Here is a 6,000-nt window from a genome sequence, read left to right on the forward strand (position 1 = left end):
TGGTCGAGTGGTGTCAACCCCAGAGGTCTCAAAGCCTCAGAAGTGTGGCAAACAGACTTTACCCTATGCCAGCTCTTGAAACCTCGAGCGTGGCTCGCAGTTACTGTAGATACGTACAGCGGCATGATTGTGGCCACACAGCATCTCAAGACGGACTCCAAAGCGACCATTCAACATTGGCTGATAGCTATGGCATGGCTTAGGGTTCCAAAGCAAATCAAAACAGACAACGGTCCAAACTTCATCTCAAAGGCAGTCCAGACATTCGCCTCGAAATGGAACATCGCCTTGGTGCATTGCATCCCATACAACAGCACCGGACAAGCCATCGTCGAAAGAGCAAACCAGACTCTGAAAGCTAAGCTAGAAGTGCTAGCAAAGGCAGAAGGCTTCTCCAATGCCATTCCCCCGGGTGACCAAGCGCGCATCCTGGCAACTGCGCTGCTAGCGTTAAATCAATACCCTAGGGGGGATGAAACAAACAGTCCAGCTCAGAAACACTGGGCACCTCGAGCATTAGAGGAGGGCCCGCGGGTGGTGATCAAAAATGAACTGGGGCAGTGGGAACAGGGTTGGAGATTGGTGCTCACGGGGCGGGGATATGCGGCTGTCAAAAAGGACGGGCATATTAAATGGTGTCCGCTTAAGTCAATCAAACCCGATCTTAACCATGAGCAGAATGAGACTGATGAGAGTTGTGAGTTTCTGTTTACAGGACATGCTCGTGGGGCGTCCTCGTGACGCGTACATCCCCGTTCCAGAGGACGGACCGCCAAGCCGTCCAGCAGTGCCCAAGAAAACCGCGCGGGTGAGACTCAGACATCAACGGTATTTCTGTGTGATTTTGCTGTTGGGGCTTGTCGCCAGAGGGCAAGCCAACCCAGACCACTACCCTCATCAGCCATTCAGGTGGGTCATGCGACACCTTAGCAGTGGCAAAGTGCTCAAAAGAGTCACCACACCAAACACACCATCCTTCATACTCCGCTTCACCGACTTGTTTCCGGGACGACCAAAGGTAGACCCTTCTTCCCCGCACGTCACACAAACGTACCTAACCTACTGGTGTCCAGCCTCAAACCCAGGAAAAAGCTACTGCAATCACCCAGGGTGGGGATACTGTGGGCATTGGGGCTGTGAAACCATTGTTACAGATGCCAGACCATCGGGGCCCGGGTGGGATCCACAAGAGCCCGACAAGTTCTTACAGTTCACCTGGGCACCCACTGGCTGCAAAACACCCTTCTTTTTCCATGGAAATTTCCATCGAAACAGTCATAAAATCCCCAAATTTTGGAAATGCACTAACTACAACATGACAGTTTTACAGCCAAATCACCCCAGTTGGACCACGGGCAGAACATGGACAGTAGCCGTTCAAGGGTCAAAAGAGTGGGTGAATGTGCAAATTATCAGACTCCCAGCCTCTATGTCCCAATCAGTCGGACCCAATCCGGTTCTAGTAGCGAGCAAACCCAGAGGAGAGATCGCAGTTAACAGTAGCTCTAGCCCCGATACGCAGAGGTCAGAACTAGTCTCCCCATCCAATCTCCTAGCCGAACCGAACCTTTCCAATTCATTCATAAACGTGCTAAATGCTACCTTCATATCGTTAAATCAGTCCAACCCAAACTTCACAGAATCATGCTGGTTATGCTATGATGCACAACCGCCTTTTTACGAAGGCGTTGCCTTCGATCTCCCATTCATCTTCTCAAAATCAAACAATCCACGCCAATGCAGATGGGACACCCCCCGGAGAGGCATTACCCTAAGTCAAGTTACGGGCCAAGGCAAATGCTTCTGCAATGCAAACTTGGCAAGGCAGACGGGGAGTGTTTGCAAAGAATTTGGCAAACTTAAGGGAGGGAAGTTCCAGTGGGTGATCCCAGCTGCACCAGGGATGTGGGTCTGTCACCGATCCGGAGTAAGCCCATGTGTACTCCTTGAAAAATTCCATCACTCTAACGACTTTTGTGTCCAAGTTCTAATTGTTCCTAGAGTCCTGTACCACTCAGACGAAGAAGTGTACTACCTCTTCGAACAAACCAGCCGTCTCCACAAAAGAGAATATGACAGGTTAACTATAGCCATGCTGCTCGGCCTGGGAGCAGCTGGAACGGCCACAGGCGTCTCAGCCCTAGCGACCCAACACCAAGGACTGTCCCAACTGCAAATGACGATCAATGAGGACCTGCAAAGGATCGAGAAGTCCATCTCTTCGCTGGAAAAATCCCTTTCCTCACTCTCAGAAGTTGTCCTCCAAAATAGGAGAGGACTGGACCTCTTGTTCATGCAGCAGGGGGGCCTGTGTGCTGCCTTGAAAGAGGAATGCTGCTTTTATGCAGACCACACCGGAGTCGTCAGGGACTCCATGGCCAAACTGAGAAACCGGCTGAACCAGAGAAAAATGGACAGAGAAGCTCAACAGAGCTGGTTTGAGTCGTGGTTCAACCAGTCTCCATGGCTCACCACGCTGATCTCTACCCTAATAGGCCCAATCACTATAATCTTACTAACCCTAATCTTCGGGCCTTGCATATGAAACAAACTAGTGTTATTCGTTAAAAGGCGTTTAGAAACAGCAAACATTTTGTTTCTCGAGCGCCGACAATTACTTTAAGCATGCTAAAGTTACTAACACACGATTTTACACTAATCCTACTAACCCATGAAATTTTGTAACCTTTACATTTTATAACTTTATGAGATTTTTACTAATCATGGTGGGGGGGGAAATGTGGGAGAGTTAGGGATTGCGGCCGGAAGATCTCGGGCTGTTACGCGTAGACAGGAAGACCCCTCCTCACCTTCAGTCTGACCTTGGCTACCTGGCTGCACCCAGGACAAGGGCAGAGGAAGTGACACAAACTACCTAGGCCATAAATACCCCTGAAACCTTTGAATAAACACCATTTGCTATCCACCACATTGGTGTCCACAGCATATGGACCGAGTGACTCTGTATTTGGGTCACCGTGCCGTACCCGAGAACCAGGTCGCCTCGTAGCTAGCTGCTACACTCCCAGTTAGGCTTACCCTACCCCCCAGCACAGACAGCTGTTGGGATCCCCTGTCATTCCAGAAATACAGATGGATTCTATCCATTTGTAGTCCAATGGTATTAGAGTACACTCTGCACCAGTGTCTAGCAGAGCTTTATGCTCCTATGGGGCTGATGTACTTAATTGTCCTGGTTTCAGCTTATACAGACTTTGTTTTCTTCTTAGTAGCTTGTGCAGTGCTGTGTTTTGGATCCAGTATTATGATAATGTTGACAACACATTGATGTTTTAGTTGCTCCTAAGTAGTGCTTATTCTAAATCAAGAAATTCTTATTTTCCCACGCTCTGCCAGTGAGCAGGTTCACAAGAAGCTGGGTGGGACCATAGCAAGACAACTAACCAAAGGGATATTCCATACCACATTATGTCATACTCAGTGTATAAACTGGGTGGAGTTGCTGATTGCTGCTTGGGGACTGGCTGGGCATTGGTCAGCAGGTGGTGAGCAATTGCACTGTGCAGGTGGTGAGCAATTGTACTGTGCATTACTTAATTTCTCTTGGGTTTTATCTCTTCCTCCCTCTCCTTTTTATTACTATTATTACTGGTTTTATTATAATTTGTATTATTAGCACGTACTGGTTTTGCATGGCCTAGTTTTTTGGTAGCAGAGGGGCCACAGAGGTGGCCCCCACGAGAAGCTGCTGGAAGCTTCCACCATGTCCAGCAGAGCCAATCCCTCATGGCTCTGAAGATGGACATGCCGCTGGCCAAAACTGGGCCAATGAGAGAGGTTGGTAATGCCTCTGTTATGACATATTGAAGAAGAAATTCCAAAAAAAGTCACACAGTTTTTCTCTTAGTCAGAGAAGAGGAGGAGGTGAGAATATGTGAGGGAAAACAACATGGCACCACCAAGGTCAGGGAAGAAGGAGAGGGAAACGGTGCTCAAGGTGCCGGAGCTGAGATTCCTCTGCAGGTCATGGTGAAGGCCATGGTGAAACAGGTTGTCCTCCTGCAGCTCATGGGTCCATGGGGGATGCAGAGATCCACCTGCAGCCCATGGGGGAGGTGTCCACGCTGGAGTGAGTGGATGCCTGGAGGAGGCTGTGATCCAGTGGAAGACCCGGTTGTGAGAAACGACGGCTCACTTTTAAAATTTTAAAGGTTTATTAAACCTTAACAAAAGATTACAACAAAGGACTGAATAAGGAAAAATCACAGCGCTGGGAGCTCCACCTGTGGCTACTAGCCATGTGGCTCATTCACAAAATAGTTGCTCCCCTTTTTATACCTTTTGGTGTAGCATTAGGTAACCCTAGCCCCTCCCAAAGTCTGTCAGTTAACTCTTCATTGCTGTCCATTGGTGGAGACTGCTTTCTTGCAACTTGATTGGAGGTCAGGTGTTGCCATGCCGTGCCTCTTAGTAACAAACCTGCTCTCCCCCCAAATGCCCCAGCTACTAAGGCTATTACAAGGGGAGGGGAAAGAGGACTATGGGGGACATATTACAATAACATCACTACACATCTTAACATACACATAATATCTATTTCTTAATTGTGAGAGACAACTTTTACATTACTTATCTATAACAAACCCCCCTTTTCCTTTTCTATAAGTAATTTGGCTTGAACAAATAACTCTCATATATGATTCTGATAATCTACTCATAGTTTTCAAAAAAGAGAAAAAAAATTTACTAGCATCTGTTGATGTGGGTGTGGACAGTGGGAACAGGAAAAAAATCTTAGGTTTCTTAGTGGTGAGTACAGAGGCTAACTTGGTCTTGCCATTTAGTCTCTGTTGTATTAAGAGACACCTGAGGAATGACAGACATCTGGTATGGCTTTCTTGCCCCCACCTTACTATGCCTACGGGGTTGATACTCACAGCAGGATTATAATCTTCTCGGTGGTGGGCACACGGGCCAATCCAGTCTTGCTCTCTAGTTTCATTCTTACTAGTCAATTCTTAAGTGAACTACCCCAGTACCTCTCACTGTTCCCCGTGTATTTTCCTCAACAGATACTTGTAATCTTCATCCATTTAAAATAGGATAATTACATTAATGACTAATACAATTTAAATTCTCTGCTCAAAATGTTACTTAAGCAGTCATCTAAAGCATGCGGACTAGCCCTGTGAGGCCTTCGCCTGTCTTTCACAAAGCACAGCAACAGGGGGACAACCTTAGTCCATCAGTCTACAAGAATGAGTTCACACATTTGCAAGTTCTAACAAGTCTACAGCATAATTAAGGCACCAGGTAAGAATATAAATAACAGCAGTTTGAGTGGGTTGGTTTGCAGGCGTTTCTGTCTTCTCAGAACGGCTTAGTGGAAACAATCTATCTTCCTTATGATCTCTGTCAGTGTACCCAATCTTTGGGGTTTTGCAGAACCTCTAGGATTTCTGCTTGTTTGGAGCTCTCTGGTGGGTTGTGCTTGTACTCTCACTTTGCAGTTAGTGGTAGAGACATAAGAATGCTTTTGATCCTTGATCTTGGTGTCAGGAGGCCACAGTTTGTACTTCTGTCATAAACTAAGTTGAACTCTACATATTGTAACAGTGTACACAGGGAGCTAGAGGCTAATCTGGTCAGTAGAGCTCAGTAATGATATATACACATAGACACATCCACACACACATCTGTTTTCTCAGGTGGGACAGCAGCTGGATGCACGGAGCTGTGCATCCAGAGCTATGTCTCCGGCTGTGCTCAGCCCATGTGTGCACCCAGGGATATGTGCAGAGCTAGTATGCACACACAGGTACTTGTTTACTGGCACAGAGCCTTGGTGTACAGCGGTACCTGTCAGCAGCACACACCTGCACACACACATGGAGCTGTACACTCTCAACTTGCGTACACTAGCACACGTGTGCCGCAGAGATACTCTCTTAATACAGTCTCTACTAATGCACACGTGCTCACAAACATGAGACCTGCTTGTATGCAGAACTTGTGTACATTAACACAAGCATACACATT

This window comes from Serinus canaria, chromosome W (genome assembly GCF_022539315.1).
Source record: "Serinus canaria isolate serCan28SL12 chromosome W, serCan2020, whole genome shotgun sequence".
In the NCBI taxonomy this organism is placed as follows: domain Eukaryota; kingdom Metazoa; phylum Chordata; class Aves; order Passeriformes; family Fringillidae; genus Serinus; species Serinus canaria.